The sequence below is a fragment of the Cebidichthys violaceus genome, unplaced genomic scaffold (genome assembly GCF_023349555.1).
Source record: "Cebidichthys violaceus isolate CVI_PGR_0920_01 unplaced genomic scaffold, fCebVio1.0.p SCAF_32, whole genome shotgun sequence".
NCBI lineage: Eukaryota > Metazoa > Chordata > Actinopteri > Perciformes > Stichaeidae > Cebidichthys > Cebidichthys violaceus.
This window is the reverse complement of record NW_027176506.1, coordinates 1,481,926-1,498,209: the sequence shown is the minus strand read 5'-3', so window position 1 is coordinate 1,498,209 and position 16,284 is coordinate 1,481,926. Positions and strand designations below refer to the sequence as shown.

The window sequence follows — 16,284 nt, the reverse complement described above, 5'->3', positions numbered from 1 at the left end:
ACATGCGTAAAAGTCATTTTCAGCAGTTTCCGTAGTGTAGTGGTTATCACGTTTGCCTAACACGCAAAAGGTCCCCTGTTCAAAACAGGGCGGAAACACTCTTCTTATTTCTGCTTACTCCACACAATAAAACTCTACTTAGAAGAATTGTCAGTAAATTGGATAATAAGTACAACTCCCCCAGTGTTAGCTCTTCCTCCACACAATCAAAATCTTTTGAGTTGTGTTCCCAGCAAACTGGATGAGAAGAAGCACTATGTGAATAATGTTTTCTCTCAGAGATACTTGAACTCGGTCTTTTTGGGCAGTCACTCACTCCCATCTAGGGGTGAGCAATCCTCCACTCTCTGGTTGTGAACCACGGCTTCGTACTTGTAGGTGCTATCTGTAATAGTGATTGCTTCACACTCGACTGCAAACTGCCCCAGTGTGTGCTGAAGGTCACGGCCTGATGAAGCCAACAGATCAACATCATCTGCAAAGAGCAGAGAAGCAATTCTGAGGTCTCTCAGCTGCACCTCGAGTTGAGTTGGTCGGGATCCGGAGTTCCTCACAGGGCTCGTTCCACCATCTGACAATACCCCGAGTCAGGGACAGCAGTTCTCCTCCCTTGTAGGTGCCGACTCTCATTCCAACCGCTTCACACTTGACTGAAAACTGGACCTTGTGTGCTGCTCCTGAGTAGTCTCATTGTTGGCCAGAACTTCCTTGAGACCAACCAGAAGTCCTTCTCCATGGCTTCCCCCCTAAACCAATGTGTGGTAAGAATATCACATTTCATGGACAAATGATTTGAGATATCAGCATGTTGGTAGTGATGAATTTTCCATTCTGATGAGCAGTGAAAAACTTTCATGCATGCTGTGGTTGTTGATCATATCGTCAATGTGAAGTGGTCTCTGACAGGAGGAACACGCTTGATATGTCACCACAATCTGTGTTAAATGGCTGTTGTCTTACTTGCACCTGGTAGAAAACTCCCCGTCAGGGAATCGAACCCTGGTCTTTCCCGTGACAAGCAGAGATACTGTCCACTATACTAACGAGGACTGCTCCAGTACCACTTTTGGCTAGGAAAAAAAAACAGGTGGCGCTGTTCCGGCCTTTAAAGGGAATTCTTAGAGTTATACAAGGGAGGCTTTGAGTTTAGTCGACAACAACTGTCACTCAATGGCACAGCAGCTGTGACTGAATCCATTCAGAAATCATGTTGTCTGGCATCTGAAATGTTTGCAATCAAGTGTGAATGTAGCATGATCTTGGGCACATGCGTAAAAGTCATTTTCAGCAGTTTCCGTAGTGTAGTGGTTATCACGTTTGCCTAACACGCAAAAGGTCCCCTGTTCAAAACAGGGCGGAAACACTCTTCTTATTTCTGCTTACTCCACACAATAAAACTCTACTTAGAGAAATTGTGAGTAAATTGGATAATAAGTACAACTCCCCCAGTGTTAGCTCTTCCTCCACACAATCAAAATCTTTTGAGTTATGTTCCCAGCAAACTGGATGAGAAGAAGCACTATGTGAATAATGTTTTCTCTCAGAGATACTTGAACTCGGTCATTTTGGGCAGTCACTCACTCCCATCTAGGGGTGAGCAATCCTCCACTCTCTGGTTGTGAACCACGACTTCGTACTTGTAGGTGCTATCTGTAATAGTGATTGCTTCACACTCGACTGCAAACTGCCCCAGTGTGTGCTGAAGGTCACGGCCTGATGAAGCCAACAGATCAACATCATCTGCAAAGAGCAGAGAAGCAATTCTGAGGTCCCTCAGCTGCACCTCGAGTTGAGTTGGTCGGGATCCGGAGTTCCTCACAGGGCTCGTTCCACCATCTGACAATACCCCGAGTCAGGGACAGCAGTTCTCCTCCCTTGTAGGTGCCGACTCTCATTCCAACCGCTTCACACTTGACTGAAAACTGGACCTTGTGTGCTGCTCCTGAGTAGTCTTATTGTTGGCCAGAACTTCCTTGAGACCAACCAGAAGTCCTTCTCCATGGCTTCCCCCCTAAACCAATGTGTGGTAAGAATATCACATTTCATGGACAAATGATTTGAGATATCAGCATGTTGGTAGTGATGAATTTTCCATTCTGATGAGCAGTGAAAAACTTTCATGCATGCTGTGGTTGTTGATCATATCGTCAATGTGAAGTGGTCTCTGACAGGAGGAACACGCTTGATATGTCACCACAATCTGTGTTAAATGGCTGTTGTCTTACTTGCACCTGGTAGAAAACTCCCCGTCAGGGAATCGAACCCTGGTCTTCCGCGTGACAAGCGGAGATACTGTCCACTATACTAACGAGGACTGCTCCAGTACCACTTTTGGCTAGGAAAAAAAAACAGGTGGCGCTGTTCCGGCCTTTAAAGGGAATTCTTAGAGCTATACAAGGGAGGCTTTGAGTTTAGTCGACAACAACTGTCACTCAATGGCACAGCAGCTGTGACTGAATCCATTCAGAAATCATGTTGTCTGGCATCTGAAATTTTTGCAATCAAGTGTGAATGTAGCATGATCTTGGGCACATGCGTAAAAGTCATTTTCAGCAGTTTCCGTAGTGTAGTGGTTATCGCGTTTGCCTCACATGCAAAAGGTCCCCTGTTCGAAACAGGGCGGAAACACTCTTCTTATTCCTGCTTACTCCACACAATAAAACTCTACTTAGAGGAATTGTCAGTAAATTGGATAATAAGTACAACTCCCCCAGTGTTAGCTCTTCCTCCACACAATCAAAGTCTTTTGAGTTGTGTTCCCAGCAAACTGGATGAGAAGAAGCACTATGTGAATAATGTTTTCTCTCAGAGATACTTGAACTCGGTCATTTTGGGCAGTCACTCACTCCCATCTAGGGGTGAGCAATCCTCCACTCTCTGGTTGTGAACCACGGCTTCGTACTTGTAGGTGCTATCTGTAATAGTGATTGCTTCACACTCGACTGCAAACTGCCCCAGTGTGTGCTGAAGGTCACGGCCTGATGAAGCCAACAGATCAACATCATCTGCAAAGAGCAGAGAAGCAATTCTGAGGTCCCTCAGCTGCACCTCGAGTTGAGTTGGTCGGGATCCGGAGTTCCTCACAGGGCTCGTTCCACCATCTGACAATACCCCGAGTCAGGGACAGCAGTTCTCCTCCCTTGTAGGTGCCGACTCTCATTCCAACCGCTTCACACTTGACTGAAAACTGGACCTTGTGTGCTGCTCCTGAGTAGTCTCATTGTTGGCCAGAACTTCCTTGAGACCAACCAGAAGTCCTTCTCCATGGCTTCCCCCCTAAACCAATGTGTGGTAAGAATATCACATTTCATGGACAAATGATTTGAGATATCAGCATGTTGGTAGTGATGAATTTTCCATTCTGATGAGCAGTGAAAAACTTTCATGCATGCTGTGGTTGTTGATCATATCGTCAATGTGAAGTGGTCTCTGACAGGAGGAACACGCTTGATATGTCACCACAATCTGTGTTAAATGGCTGTTGTCTTACTTGCACCTGGTAGAAAACTCCCCGTCAGGGAATCGAACCCTGGTCTTTCCCGTGACAAGCTGAGATACTGTCCACTATACTAACGAGGACTGCTCCAGTACCACTTTTGGCTAGGAAAAAAAAACAGGTGGCGATGTTCCGGCCTTTAAAGGGAATTCTTAGAGTTATACAAGGGAGGCTTTGAGTTTAGTCGACAACAACTGTCACTCAATGGCACAGCAGCTGTGACTGAATCCATTCAGAAATCATGTTGTCTGGCATCTGAAATGTTTGCAATCAAGTGTGAATGTAGCATGATCTTGGGCACATGCGTAAAAGTCATTTTCAGCAGTTTCCGTAGTGTAGTGGTTATCATGTTTGCCTCACATAAAAAAGGTCCCCCGTTCGAAACTGGGCGGAAACACTCTTCTTTATTCCTGCTTACTCCACACAATAAAACTCTCCTTAGAAGAATTGTCAGTAAATTGGATAATAAGTACAACTCCCCCAGTGTTAGCTCTTCCTCCACACAATCAAAGTCTTTTGAGTTGTGTTCCCAGCAAACTGGATGAAAAGAAGCACTATGTGAATAATGTTTTCTCTCAGAGATACTTGAACTCGGTCATTTTGGGCAGTCACTCACTCCCATCTAGGGGTGAGCAATCCTCCACTCTCTGGTTGTGAACCACGGCTTCGTACTTGTAGGTGCTATCTGTAATAATGATTGCTTCACACTCGACTGCAAACTGCCCCAGTGTGTGCTGAAGGTCACGGCCTGATGAAGCCAACAGATCAACATCATCTGCAAAGAGCAGAGAAGCAATTCTGAGGTCCCTCAGCTGCACCTCGAGTTGAGTTGGTCAGGGATCCGGAGTTCCTCACAGGGCTCGTTCCACCATCTGACAATACCCCGAGTCAGGGACAGCAGTTCTACTCCCTTGTAGGTGCCGACTCTCATTCCAACCGCTTCACACTTGACTGAAAACTGGACCTTGTGTGCTGCTCCTGAGTAGTCTCATTGTTGGCCAGAACTTCCTTGAGACCAACCAGAAGTCCTTCTCCATGGCTTCCCCCCTAAACCAATGTGTGGTAAGAATATCACATTTCATGGACAAATGATTTGAGATATCAGCATGTTGGTAGTGATGAATTTTCCATTCTGATGAGCAGTGAAAAACTTTCATGCATGCTGTGGTTGTTGATCATATCGTCAATGTGAAGTGGTCTCTGACAGGAGGAACACGCTTGATATGTCACCACAATCTGTGTTAAATGGCTGTTGTCTTACTTGCAGCTGGTAGAAAACTCCCCGTCAGGGAATCGAACCCTGGTCTTCCCCGTGACAAGCGGAGATACTGTCCACTATACTAACGAGGACTGCTCCAGTACCACTTTTGGCTAGGAAAAAAAAAAAGGTGGCGCTGTTCCGGCCTTTAAAGGGAATTCTTAGAGCTATACAAGGGAGGCTTTGAGTTTAGTCGACAACAACTGTCACTCAATGGCACAGCAGCTGTGACTGAATCCATTCAGAAATCATGTTGTCTGGCATCTGAAATGTTTGCAATCAAGTGTGAATGTAGCATGATCTTGGGCACATGCGTAAAAGTCATTTTCAGCAGTTTCCGTAGTGTAGTGGTTTTCATGTTTGCCTCACACGCAAAAGGTCCCCCGTTCGAAACTGGGCGGAAACACTCTTCTTATTCCTGCTTACTCCACACAATAAAACTCTCCTTAGAGGAATTGTCAGTAAATTGGATAATAAGTACAACTCCCCCAGTGTTAGCTCTTCCTCCACACAATCAAAGTCTTTTGAGTTGTGTTCCCAGCAAACTGGATGAAAAGAAGCACTATGTGAATAATGTTTTCTCTCAGAGATACTTGAACTCGGTCATTTTGGGCAGTCACTCACTCCCATCTAGGGGTGAGCAATCCTCCACTCTCTGGTTGTGAACCACGGCTTCGTACTTGTAGGTGCTATCTGTAATAGTGATTGCTTCACACTCGACTGCAAACTGCCCCAGTGTGTGCTGAAGGTCACGGCCTGATGAAGCCAACAGATCAACATCATCTGCAAAGAGCAGAGAAGCAATTCTGAGGTCCCTCAGCTGCACCTCGAGTTGAGTTGGTCGGGATCCGGAGTTCCTCACAGGGCTCGTTCCACCATCTGACAATACCCCGAGTCAGGGACAGCAGTTCTCCTCCCTTGTAGGTGCCGACTCTCATTCCAACCGCTTCACACTTGACTGAAAACTGGACCTTGTGTGCTGCTCCTGAGTAGTCTTATTGTTTGCCAGAACTTCCTTGAGACCAACCAGAAGTCCTTCTCCATGGCTTCCCCCCTAAACCAATGTGTGGTAAGAATATCACATTTCATGGACAAATGATTTGAGATATCAGCATGTTGGTAGTGATGAATTTTCCATTCTGATGAGCAGTGAAAAACTTTCATGCATGCTGTGGTTGTTGATCATATCGTCAACGTGAAGCGGTCTCTGACAGGAGGAACACGCTTGATATGTCACCACAATCTGTGTTAAATGGCTGTTGTCTTACTTGCAGCTGGTAGAAAACTCCCCGTCAGGGAATCGAACCCTGGTCTTCCCCGTGACAAGCGGAGATACTGTCCACTATACTAACGAGGACTGCTCCAGTACCACTTTTGGCTAGGAAAAAAAAACAGGTGGCGCTGTTCCGGCCTTTAAAGGGAATTCTTAGAGTTATACAAGGGAGGCTTTGAGTTTAGTCGACAACAACTGTCACTCAATGGCACAGCAGCTGTGACTGAATCCATTCAGAAATCATGTTGTCTGGCATCTGAAATGTTTGCAATCAAGTGTGAATGTAGCATGATCTTGGGCACATGCGTAAAAGTCATTTTCAGCAGTTTCCGTAGTGTAGTGGTTATCATGTTTGCCTCACACGCAAAAGGTCCCCCGTTCGAAACTGGGCGGAAACACTCTTCTTATTCCTGCTTACTCCACACAATAAAACTCTCCTTAGAGGAATTGTCAGTAAATTGGATAATAAGTACAACTCCCCCAGTGTTAGCTCTTCCTCCACACAATCAAAGTCTTTTGAGTTGTGTTCCCAGCAAACTGGATGAAAAGAAGCACTATGTGAATAATGTTTTCTCTCAGAGATACTTGAACTCGGTCATTTTGGGCAGTCACTCACTCCCATCTAGGGGTGAGCAATCCTCCACTCTCTGGTTGTGAACCACGGCTTCGTACTTGTAGGTGCTATCTGTAATAGTGATTGCTTCACACTCGACTGCAAACTGCCCCAGTGTGTGCTGAAGGTCACGGCCTGATGAAGCCAACAGATCAACATCATCTGCAAAGAGCAGAGAAGCAATTCTGAGGTCCCTCAGCTGCACCTCGAGTTGAGTTGGTCGGGATCCGGAGTTCCTCACAGGGCTCGTTCCACCATCTGACAATACCCCGAGTCAGGGACAGCAGTTCTCCTCCCTTGTAGGTGCCGACTCTCATTCCAACCGCTTCACACTTGACTGAAAACTGGACCTTGTGTGCTGCTCCTGAGTAGTCTTATTGTTTGCCAGAACTTCCTTGAGACCAACCAGAAGTCCTTCTCCATGGCTTCCCCCCTAAACCAATGTGTGGTAAGAATATCACATTTCATGGACAAATGATTTGAGATATCAGCATGTTGGTAGTGATGAATTTTCCATTCTGATGAGCAGTGAAAAACTTTCATGCATGCTGTGGTTGTTGATCATATCGTCAACGTGAAGCGGTCTCTGACAGGAGGAACACGCTTGATATGTCACCACAATCTGTGTTAAATGGCTGTTGTCTTACTTGCAGCTGGTAGAAAACTCCCCGTCAGGGAATCGAACCCTGGTCTTCCCCGTGACAAGCGGAGATACTGTCCACTATACTAACGAGGACTGCTCCAGTACCACTTTTGGCTAGGAAAAAAAAACAGGTGGCGCTGTTCCGGCCTTTAAAGGGAATTCTTAGAGTTATACAAGGGAGGCTTTGAGTTTAGTCGACAACAACTGTCACTCAATGGCACAGCAGCTGTGACTGAATCCATTCAGAAATCATGTTGTCTGGCATCTGAAATGTTTGCAATCAAGTGTGAATGTAGCATGATCTTGGGCACATGCGTAAAAGTCATTTTCAGCAGTTTCCGTAGTGTAGTGGTTTTCACGTTTGCCTAACACGCAAAAGGTCCCCCGTTCAAAACAGGGTGGAAACACTCTTCTTATTTCTGCTTACTCCACACAATAAAACTCTACTTAGAAGAATTGTCAGTAAATTGGATAATAAGTACAACTCCCCCAGTGTTAGCTCTTCCTCCACACAATCAAAATCTTTTGAGTTGTGTTCCCAGCAAACTGGATGAGAAGAAGCACTATGTGAATAATGTTTTCTCTCAGAGATACTTGAACTCGGTCATTTTGGGCAGTCACTCACTCCCATCTAGGGGTGAGCAATCCTCCACTCTCTGGTTGTGAACCACGGCTTCGTACTTGTAGGTGCTATCTGTAATAGTGATTGCTTCACACTCGACTGCAAACTGCCCCAGTGTGTGCTGAAGGTCACGGCCTGATGAAGCCAACAGATCAACATCATCTGCAAAGAGCAGAGAAGCAATTCTGAGGTCTCTCAGCTGCACCTCGAGTTGAGTTGGTCGGGATCCGGAGTTCCTCACAGGGCTCGTTCCACCATCTGACAATACCCCGAGTCAGGGACAGCAGTTCTCCTCCCTTGTAGGTGCCGACTCTCATTCCAACCGCTTCACACTTGACTGAAAACTGGACCTTGTGTGCTGCTCCTGAGTAGTCTCATTGTTGGCCAGAACTTCCTTGAGACCAACCAGAAGTCCTTCTCCATGGCTTCCCCCCTAAACCAATGTGTGGTAAGAATATCACATTTCATGGACAAATGATTTGAGATATCAGCATGTTGGTAGTGATGAATTTTCCATTCTGATGAGCAGTGAAAAACTTTCATGCATGCTGTGGTTGTTGATCATATCGTCAATGTGAAGTGGTCTCTGACAGGAGGAACACGCTTGATATGTCACCACAATCTGTGTTAAATGGCTGTTGTCTTACTTGCAGCTGGTAGAAAACTCCCCGTCAGGGAATCGAACCCTGGTCTTCCGCATGACAAGCAGAGATACTGTCCACTATACTAACGAGGACTGCTCCAGTACCACTTTTGGCTAGGAAAAAAAAACAGGTGGCGCTGTTCCGGCCTTTAAAGGGAATTCTTAGAGCTATACAAGGGAGGCTTTGAGTTTAGTCGACAACAACTGTCACTCAATGGCACAGCAGCTGTGACTGAATCCATTCAGAAATCATGTTGTCTGGCATCTGAAATGTTTGCAATCAAGTGTGAATGTAGCATGATCTTGGGCACATGCGTAAAAGTCATTTTCAGCAGTTTCCGTAGTGTAGTGGTTATCACATTTGCCTCACATGCAAAAGGTCCCCCGTTCGAAACTGGGTGGAAACACTCTTCTTTATTCCTGCTTACTCCACACAATAAAACTCTACTTAGAGGAATTGTCAGTAAATTGGATAATAAGTACAACTCCCCCAGTGTTAGCTCTTCCTCCACACAATCAAAATCTTTTGAGTTGTGTTCCCAGCAAACTGGATGAGAAGAAGCACTATGTGAATAATGTTTTCTCTCAGAGATACTTGAACTCGGTCATTTTGGGCAGTCACTCACTCCCATCTAGGGGTGAGCAATCCTCCACTCTCTGGTTGTGAACCACGGCTTCGTACTTGTAGGTGCTATCTGTAATAGTGATTGCTTCACACTCGACTGCAAACTGCCCCAGTGTGTGCTGAAGGTCACGGCCTGATGAAGCCAACAGATCAACATCATCTGCAAAGAGCAGAGAAGCAATTCTGAGGTCCCTCAGCTGCAGCTCGAGTTTAGTTGGTCGGGATCCGGAGTTCCTCACAGGGCTCGTTCCACCATCTGACAATACCACGAGTCAGGGACAGCAGTTCTCCTCCCTTGTAGGTGCCGACTCTCATTCCAACCGCTTCACACTTGACTGAAAAGTGGACCTTGTGTGCTGCTCCTGAGTAGTCTTATTGTTTGCCAGAACTTCCTTGAGACCAACCAGAAGTCCTTCTCCATGGCTTCCCCCCTAAACCAATGTGTGGTAAGAATATCACATTTCATGGACAAATGATTTGAGATATCAGCATGTTGGTAGTGATGAATTTTCCATTCTGATGAGCAGTGAAAAACTTTCATGCATGCTGTGGTTGTTGATCATATCGTCAACGTGAAGCGGTCTCTGACAGGAGGAACACGCTTGATATGTCACCACAATCTGTGTTAAATGGCTGTTGTCTTACTTACAGCTGGTAGAAAACTCCCCGTCAGGGAATCGAACCCTGGTCTTCCCCGTGACAAGCGCAGATACTGTCTACTATACTAACGAGGACTGCTCCAGTACCACTTTTGGCTAGGAAAAAAAAAAAGGTGGCGCTGTTCCGGCCTTTAAAGGGAATTCTTAGAGCTATACAAGGGAGGCTTTGAGTTTAGTCGACAACAACTGTCACTCAATGGCACAGCAGCTGTGACTGAATCCATTCAGAAATCATGTTGTCTGGCATCTGAAATGTTTGCAATCAAGTGTGAATGTAGCATGATCTTGGGCACATGCGTAAAAGTCATTTTCAGCAGTTTCCGTAGTGTAGTGGTTATCACGTTTGCCTCACACGCAAAAGGTCCCCCGTTCGAAACTGGGTGGAAACACGCTTCTTACTCCACACAATAAAACTCTCCTTAGAGGAATTGTCAGTAAATTGGATAATAAGTACAACTCCCCCAGTGTTAGCTCGTCCTCCACACAATCAAAGTCTTTTGAGTTGTGTTCCCAGCAAACTGGATGAAAAGAAGCACTATGTGAATAATGTTTTCTCTCAGAGATACTTGAACTCGGTCATTTTGGGCAGTCACTCACTCCCATCTAGGGGTGAGCAATCCTCCACTCTCTGGTTGTGAACCACGGCTTCGTACTTGTAGGTGCTATCTGTAATAGTGATTGCTTCACACTCGACTGCAAACTGCCCCAGTGTGTGCTGAAGGTCACGGCCTGATGAAGCCAACAGATCAACATCATCTGCAAAGAGCAGAGAAGCAATTCTGAGGTCCCTCAGCTGCACCTCGAGTTGAGTTGGTCGGGATCCGGAGTTCCTCACAGGGCTCGTTCCACCATCTGACAATACCCCGAGTCAGGGACAGCAGTTCTCCTCCCTTGTAGGTGCCGACTCTCATTCCAACCGCTTCACACTTGACTGAAAAGTGGACCTTGTGTGCTGCTCCTGAGTAGTCTTATTGTTTGCCAGAACTTCCTTGAGACCAACCAGAAGTCCTTCTCCATGGCTTCCCCCCTAAACCAATGTGTGGTAAGAATATCACATTTCATGGACAAATGATTTGAGATATCAGCATGTTGGTAGTGATGAATTTTCCATTCTGATGAGCAGTGAAAAACTTTCATGCATGCTGTGGTTGTTGATCATATCGTCAACGTGAAGCGGTCTCTGACAGGAGGAACACGCTTGATATGTCACCACAATCTGTGTTAAATGGCTGTTGTCTTACTTGCAGCTGGTAGAAAACTCCCCGTCAGGGAATCGAACCCTGGTCTTCCCCGTGACAAGCGGAGATACTGTCCACTATACTAACGAGGACTGCTCCAGTACCACTTTTGGCTAGGAAAAAAAAACAGGTGGCGCTGTTCCGGCCTTTAAAGGGAATTCTTAGAGCTATACAAGGGAGGCTTTGAGTTTAGTCGACAACAACTGTCACTCAATGGCACAGCAGCTGTGACTGAATCCATTCAGAAATCATGTTGTCTGGCATCTGAAATGTTTGCAATCAAGTGTGAATGTAGCATGATCTTGGGCACATGCGTAAAAGGCATTTTCAGCAGTTTCCGTAGTGTAGTGGTTATCACGTTTGCCTCACATGCAAAAGGTCCCCCGTTCGAAACAGGGCGGAAACACTCTTCTTATTCCTGCTTACTCCACACAATAAAACTCTACTTAGAGGAATTGTCAGTAAATTGGATAATAAGTACAACTCCCCCAGTGTTAGCTCTTCCTCCACACAATCAAAGTCTTTTGAGTTGTGTTCCCAGCAAACTGAAGGAAAAGAAGCACTATGTGAATAATGTTTTCTCTCAGAGATACTTGAACTCGGTCATTTTGGGCAGTCACTCACTCCCATCTAGGGGTGAGCAATCCTCCACTCTCTGGTTGTGAACCACGGCTTCGTACTTGTAGATGCTATCTGTAATAGTGATTGCTTCACACTCGACTGCAAACTGCCCCAGTGTGTGCTGAAGGTCACGGCCTGATGAAGCCAACAGATCAACATCATCTGCAAAGAGCAGAGAAGCAATTCTGAGGTCCCTCAGCTGCACCTCGAGTTGAGTTGGTCGGGATCCGGAGTTCCTCACAGGGCTCGTTCCACCATCTGACAATACCCCGAGTCAGGGACAGCAGTTCTCCTCCCTTGTAGGTGCCGACTCTCATTCCAACCGCTTCACACTTGACTGAAAACTGGACCTTGTGTGCTGCTCCTGAGTAGTCTTATTGTTGGCCAGAACTTCCTTGAGACCAACCAGAAGTCCTTCTCCATGGCTTCACCCCTAAACCAATGTGTGGTAAGAATATCACATTTCATGGACAAATGATTTGAGATATCAGCATGTTGGTAGTGATGAATTTTCCATTCTGATGAGCAGTGAAAAAATTTCATGCATGCTGTGGTTGTTGATCATATCGTCAATGTGAAGTGGTCTCTGACAGGAGGAACACGCTTGATATGTCACCACAATCTGTGTTAAATGGCTGTTGTCTTACTTGCAGCTGGTAGAAAACTCCCCGTCAGGGAATCGAACCCTGGTCTTCCCCGTGACAAGCGGAGATACTGTCCACTATACTAACGAGGACTGCTCCAGTACCACTTTTGGCTAGGAAAAAAAAACAGGTGGCGCTGTTCCGGCCTTTAAAGGGAATTCTTAGAGCTATACAAGGGAGGCTTTGAGTTTAGTCGACAACAACTGTCACTCAATGGCACAGCAGCTGTGACTGAATCCATTCAGAAATCATGTTGTCTGGCATCTGAAATGTTTGCAATCAAGTGTGAATGTAGCATGATCTTGGGCACATGCGTAAAAGTCATTTTCAGCAGTTTCCGTAGTGTAGTGGTTATCACGTTTGACTAACATGCAAAAGGTCCCCTGTTCAAAACAGGGTGGAAACACTCTTCTTATTCCTGCTTACTCCACACAATAAAACTCTACTTAGAGGAATTGTCAGTAAATTGGATAATAAGTACAACTCCCCCAGTGTTAGCTCTTCTTCCACACAATCAAAGTCTTTTGAGTTGTGTTCCCAGCAAACTGGATGAGAAGAAGCACTATGTGAATAATGTTTTCTCTCAGAGATACTTGAACTCGGTCATTTTGGGCAGTCACTCACTCCCATCTAGGGGTGAGCAATCCTCCACTCTCTGGTTGTGAACCACGGCTTCGTACTTGTAGGTGCTATCTGTAATAATGATTGCTTCACACTCGACTGCAAACTGCCCCAGTGTGTGCTGAAGGTCACGGCCTGATGAAGCCAACAGATCAACATCATCTGCAAAGAGCAGAGAAGCAATTCTGAGGTCTCTCAGCTGCACCTCGAGTTGAGTTGGTCGGGATCCGGAGTTCCTCACAGGGCTCGTTCCACCATCTGACAATACCCCGAGTCAGGGACAGCAGTTCTCCTCCCTTGTAGGTGCCGACTCTCATTCCAACCGCTTCACACTTGACTGAAAACTGGACCTTGTGTGCTGCTCCTGAGTAGTCTTATTGTTTGCCAGAACTTCCTTGAGACCAACCAGAAGTCCTTCTCCATGGCTTCCCCCCTAAACCAATGTGTGGTAAGAATATCACATTTCATGGACAAATGATTTGAGATATCAGCATGTTGGTAGTGATGAATTTTCCATTCTGATGAGCAGTGAAAAACTTTCATGCATGCTGTGGTTGTTGATCATATCGTTAATGTGAAGCGGTCTCAGACAGGAGGAACACACTTGATAGGTCACCAAAATCTGTGTTAAATGGCTGTTGTCTTACTTGCAGCTGGTAGAAATCTCCCCTTCATGGAATCGAACCCTGGTCTTCCGCGTGACAAGCTGAGATACTGTCCACTATACTAACGAGGACTGCTCCAGTACCACTTTTGGCTAGGAAAAAAAAACAGGTGGCGCTGTTCCGGCCTTTAAAGGGAATTCTTAGAGCTATACCAGGGAGGCTTTGAGTTTAGTCGACAACAACTGTCACTCAATGGCACAGCAGCTGTGACTGAATCCATTCAGAAATCATGTTGTCTGGCATCTGAAATGTTTGCAATCAAGTGTGAATGTAGCATGATCTTGGGCACATGTGTAAAAGTAATTTTCAGCAGTTTCAGTAGTGTAGTGGTTATCACGTTTGCCTCACATGCAAAAGGTCCCCCGTTCGAAACAGGGTGGAAACACTCTTCTTTATTCCTGCTTACTCCACACAATAAAACTCTCCTTAGAGGAATTGTCAGTAAATTGGATAATAAGTACAACTCCCCCAGTGTTAGCTCTTCCTCCACACAATCAAAGTCTTTTGAGTTGTGTTCCCAGCAAACTGGATGAAAAGAAGCACTATGTGAATAATGTTTTCTCTCAGAGATACTTGAACTCGGTCATTTTGGGCAGTCACTCACTCCCATCTAGGGGTGAGCAATCCTCCACTCTCTGGTTGTGAACCACGGCTTCGTACTTGTAGGTGCTATCTGTAATAATGATTGCTTCACACTCGACTGCAAACTGGCCCAGTGTGTGCTGAAGGTCACGGCCTGATGAAGCCAACAGATCAACATCATCTGCAAAGAGCAGAGAAGCAATTCTGAGGTCCCTCAGCTGCACCTCGAGTTGAGTTGGTCGGGATCCGGAGTTCCTCACAGGGCTCGTTCCACCATCTGACAATACCCCGAGTCAGGGACAGCAGTTCTCCTCCCTTGTAGGTGCCGACTCTCATTCCAACCGCTTCACACTTGACTGAAAACTGGACCTTGTGTGCTGCTCCTGAGTAGTCTCATTGTTGGCCAGAACTTCCTTGAGACCAACCAGAAGTCCTTCTCCATGGCTTCCCCCCTAAACCAATGTGTGGTAAGAATATCACATTTCATGGACAAATGATTTGAGATATCAGCATGTTGGTAGTGATGAATTTTCCATTCTGATGAGCAGTGAAAAACTTTCATGCATGCTGTGGTTGTTGATCATATCGTCAATGTGAAGTGGTCTCTGACAGGAGGAACACGCTTGATATGTCACCACAATCTGTGTTAAATGGCTGTTGTCTTACTTGCAGCTGGTAGAAAACTCCCCGTCAGGGAATCGAACCCTGGTCTTCCCCGTGACAAGCGGAGATACTGTCCACTATACTAACGAGGACTGCTCCAGTACCACTTTTGGCTGGGAAAAAAAAAAAGGTGGCGCTGTTCCGGCCTTTAAAGGGAATTCTTAGAGCTATACAAGGGAGGCTTTGAGTTTAGTCGACAACAACTGTCACTCAATGGCACAGCAGCTGTGACTGAATCCATTCAGAAATCATGTTGTCTGGCATCTGAAATGTTTGCAATCAAGTGTGAATGTAGCATGATCTTGGGCACATGCGTAAAAGTCATTTTCAGCAGTTTCCGTAGTGTAGTGGTTATCACGTTTGCCTAACACGCAAAAGGTCCCCTGTTCAAAACAGGGCGGAAACACTCTTCTTATTTCTGCTTACTCCACACAATAAAACTCTACTTAGAAGAATTGTCAGTAAATTGGATAATAAGTACAACTCCCCCAGTGTTAGCTCTTCCTCCACACAATCAAAATCTTTTGAGTTGTGTTCCCAGCAAACTGGATGAGAAGAAGCACTATGTGAATAATGTTTTCTCTCAGAGATACTTGAACTCGGTCTTTTTGGGCAGTCACTCACTCCCATCTAGGGGTGAGCAATCCTCCACTCTCTGGTTGTGAACCACGGCTTCGTACTTGTAGGTGCTATCTGTAATAATGATTGCTTCACACTCGACTGCAAACTGCCCCAGTGTGTGCTGAAGGTCACGGCCTGATGAAGCCAACAGATCAACATCATCTGCAAAGAGCAGAGAAGCAATTCTGAGGTCCCTCAGCTGCACCTCGAGTTGAGTTGGTCGGGATCCGGAGTTCCTCACAGGGCTCGTTCCACCATCTGACAATACCCCGAGTCAGGGACAGCAGTTCTCCTCCCTTGTAGGTGCCGACTCTCATTCCAACCGCTTCACACTTGACTGAAAACTGGACCTTGTGTGCTGCTCCTGAGTAGTCTCATTGTTGGCCAGAACTTCCTTGAGACCAACCAGAAGTCCTTCTCCATGGCTTCCCCCCTAAACCAATGTGTGGTAAGAATATCACATTTCATGGACAAATGATTTGAGATATCAGCATGTTGGTAGTGATGAATTTTCCATTCTGATGAGCAGTGAAAAACTTTCATGCATGCTGTGGTTGTTGATCATATCGTCAATGTGAAGTGGTCTCTGACAGGAGGAACACGCTTGATATGTCACCACAATCTGTGTTAAATGGCTGTTGTCTTACTTGCAGCTGGTAGAAAACTCCCCGTCAGGGAATCGAACCCTGGTCTTCCGCATGACAAGCAGAGATACTGTCCACTATACTAACGAGGACTGCTCCAGTACCACTTTTGGCTAGGAAAAAAAAACAGGTGGCGCTGTTCCGGCCTTTAAA

The 16,284-nt window shown here is 45.9% G+C and overlaps 13 non-coding genes across 13 annotated transcripts; 10 read left to right on the top strand and 3 right to left on the bottom strand.

Moving 5' to 3' along the window:
• Window positions 1–25: 25 nt before the first annotated feature.
• trnav-aac (transfer RNA valine (anticodon AAC)) lies at window positions 26–98 on the top strand. Its single transcript has one exon. It is a non-coding gene; the product is annotated as a tRNA-Val (tRNA).
• A 1,192-nt stretch (window positions 99–1,290) lies between these two features.
• trnav-aac (transfer RNA valine (anticodon AAC)) lies at window positions 1,291–1,363 on the top strand. Its single transcript has one exon. It is a non-coding gene; the product is annotated as a tRNA-Val (tRNA).
• An 879-nt stretch (window positions 1,364–2,242) lies between these two features.
• On the bottom strand, window positions 2,243–2,314 carry trnad-guc (transfer RNA aspartic acid (anticodon GUC)). Its single transcript has one exon. It is a non-coding gene; the product is annotated as a tRNA-Asp (tRNA).
• Window positions 2,315–2,555: 241 nt separating this feature from the next.
• On the top strand, window positions 2,556–2,628 carry trnav-cac (transfer RNA valine (anticodon CAC)). The gene has a single exon. It is a non-coding gene; the product is annotated as a tRNA-Val (tRNA).
• Window positions 2,629–6,352: 3,724 nt separating this feature from the next.
• On the top strand, window positions 6,353–6,425 carry trnav-cac (transfer RNA valine (anticodon CAC)). The gene has a single exon. It is a non-coding gene; the product is annotated as a tRNA-Val (tRNA).
• A 1,192-nt stretch (window positions 6,426–7,617) lies between these two features.
• Window positions 7,618–7,690, top strand: trnav-aac (transfer RNA valine (anticodon AAC)). The gene has a single exon. It is a non-coding gene; the product is annotated as a tRNA-Val (tRNA).
• An 879-nt stretch (window positions 7,691–8,569) lies between these two features.
• trnad-guc (transfer RNA aspartic acid (anticodon GUC)) lies at window positions 8,570–8,641 on the bottom strand. The gene has a single exon. It is a non-coding gene; the product is annotated as a tRNA-Asp (tRNA).
• A 241-nt stretch (window positions 8,642–8,882) lies between these two features.
• Window positions 8,883–8,955, top strand: trnav-cac (transfer RNA valine (anticodon CAC)). Its single transcript has one exon. It is a non-coding gene; the product is annotated as a tRNA-Val (tRNA).
• Window positions 8,956–10,148: 1,193 nt separating this feature from the next.
• On the top strand, window positions 10,149–10,221 carry trnav-cac (transfer RNA valine (anticodon CAC)). Its single transcript has one exon. It is a non-coding gene; the product is annotated as a tRNA-Val (tRNA).
• Window positions 10,222–11,403: 1,182 nt separating this feature from the next.
• On the top strand, window positions 11,404–11,476 carry trnav-cac (transfer RNA valine (anticodon CAC)). The gene has a single exon. It is a non-coding gene; the product is annotated as a tRNA-Val (tRNA).
• A 1,192-nt stretch (window positions 11,477–12,668) lies between these two features.
• trnav-aac (transfer RNA valine (anticodon AAC)) lies at window positions 12,669–12,741 on the top strand. Its single transcript has one exon. It is a non-coding gene; the product is annotated as a tRNA-Val (tRNA).
• Window positions 12,742–15,199: 2,458 nt separating this feature from the next.
• trnav-aac (transfer RNA valine (anticodon AAC)) lies at window positions 15,200–15,272 on the top strand. The gene has a single exon. It is a non-coding gene; the product is annotated as a tRNA-Val (tRNA).
• An 879-nt stretch (window positions 15,273–16,151) lies between these two features.
• Window positions 16,152–16,223, bottom strand: trnad-guc (transfer RNA aspartic acid (anticodon GUC)). Its single transcript has one exon. It is a non-coding gene; the product is annotated as a tRNA-Asp (tRNA).
• Window positions 16,224–16,284: the final 61 nt, after the last annotated feature.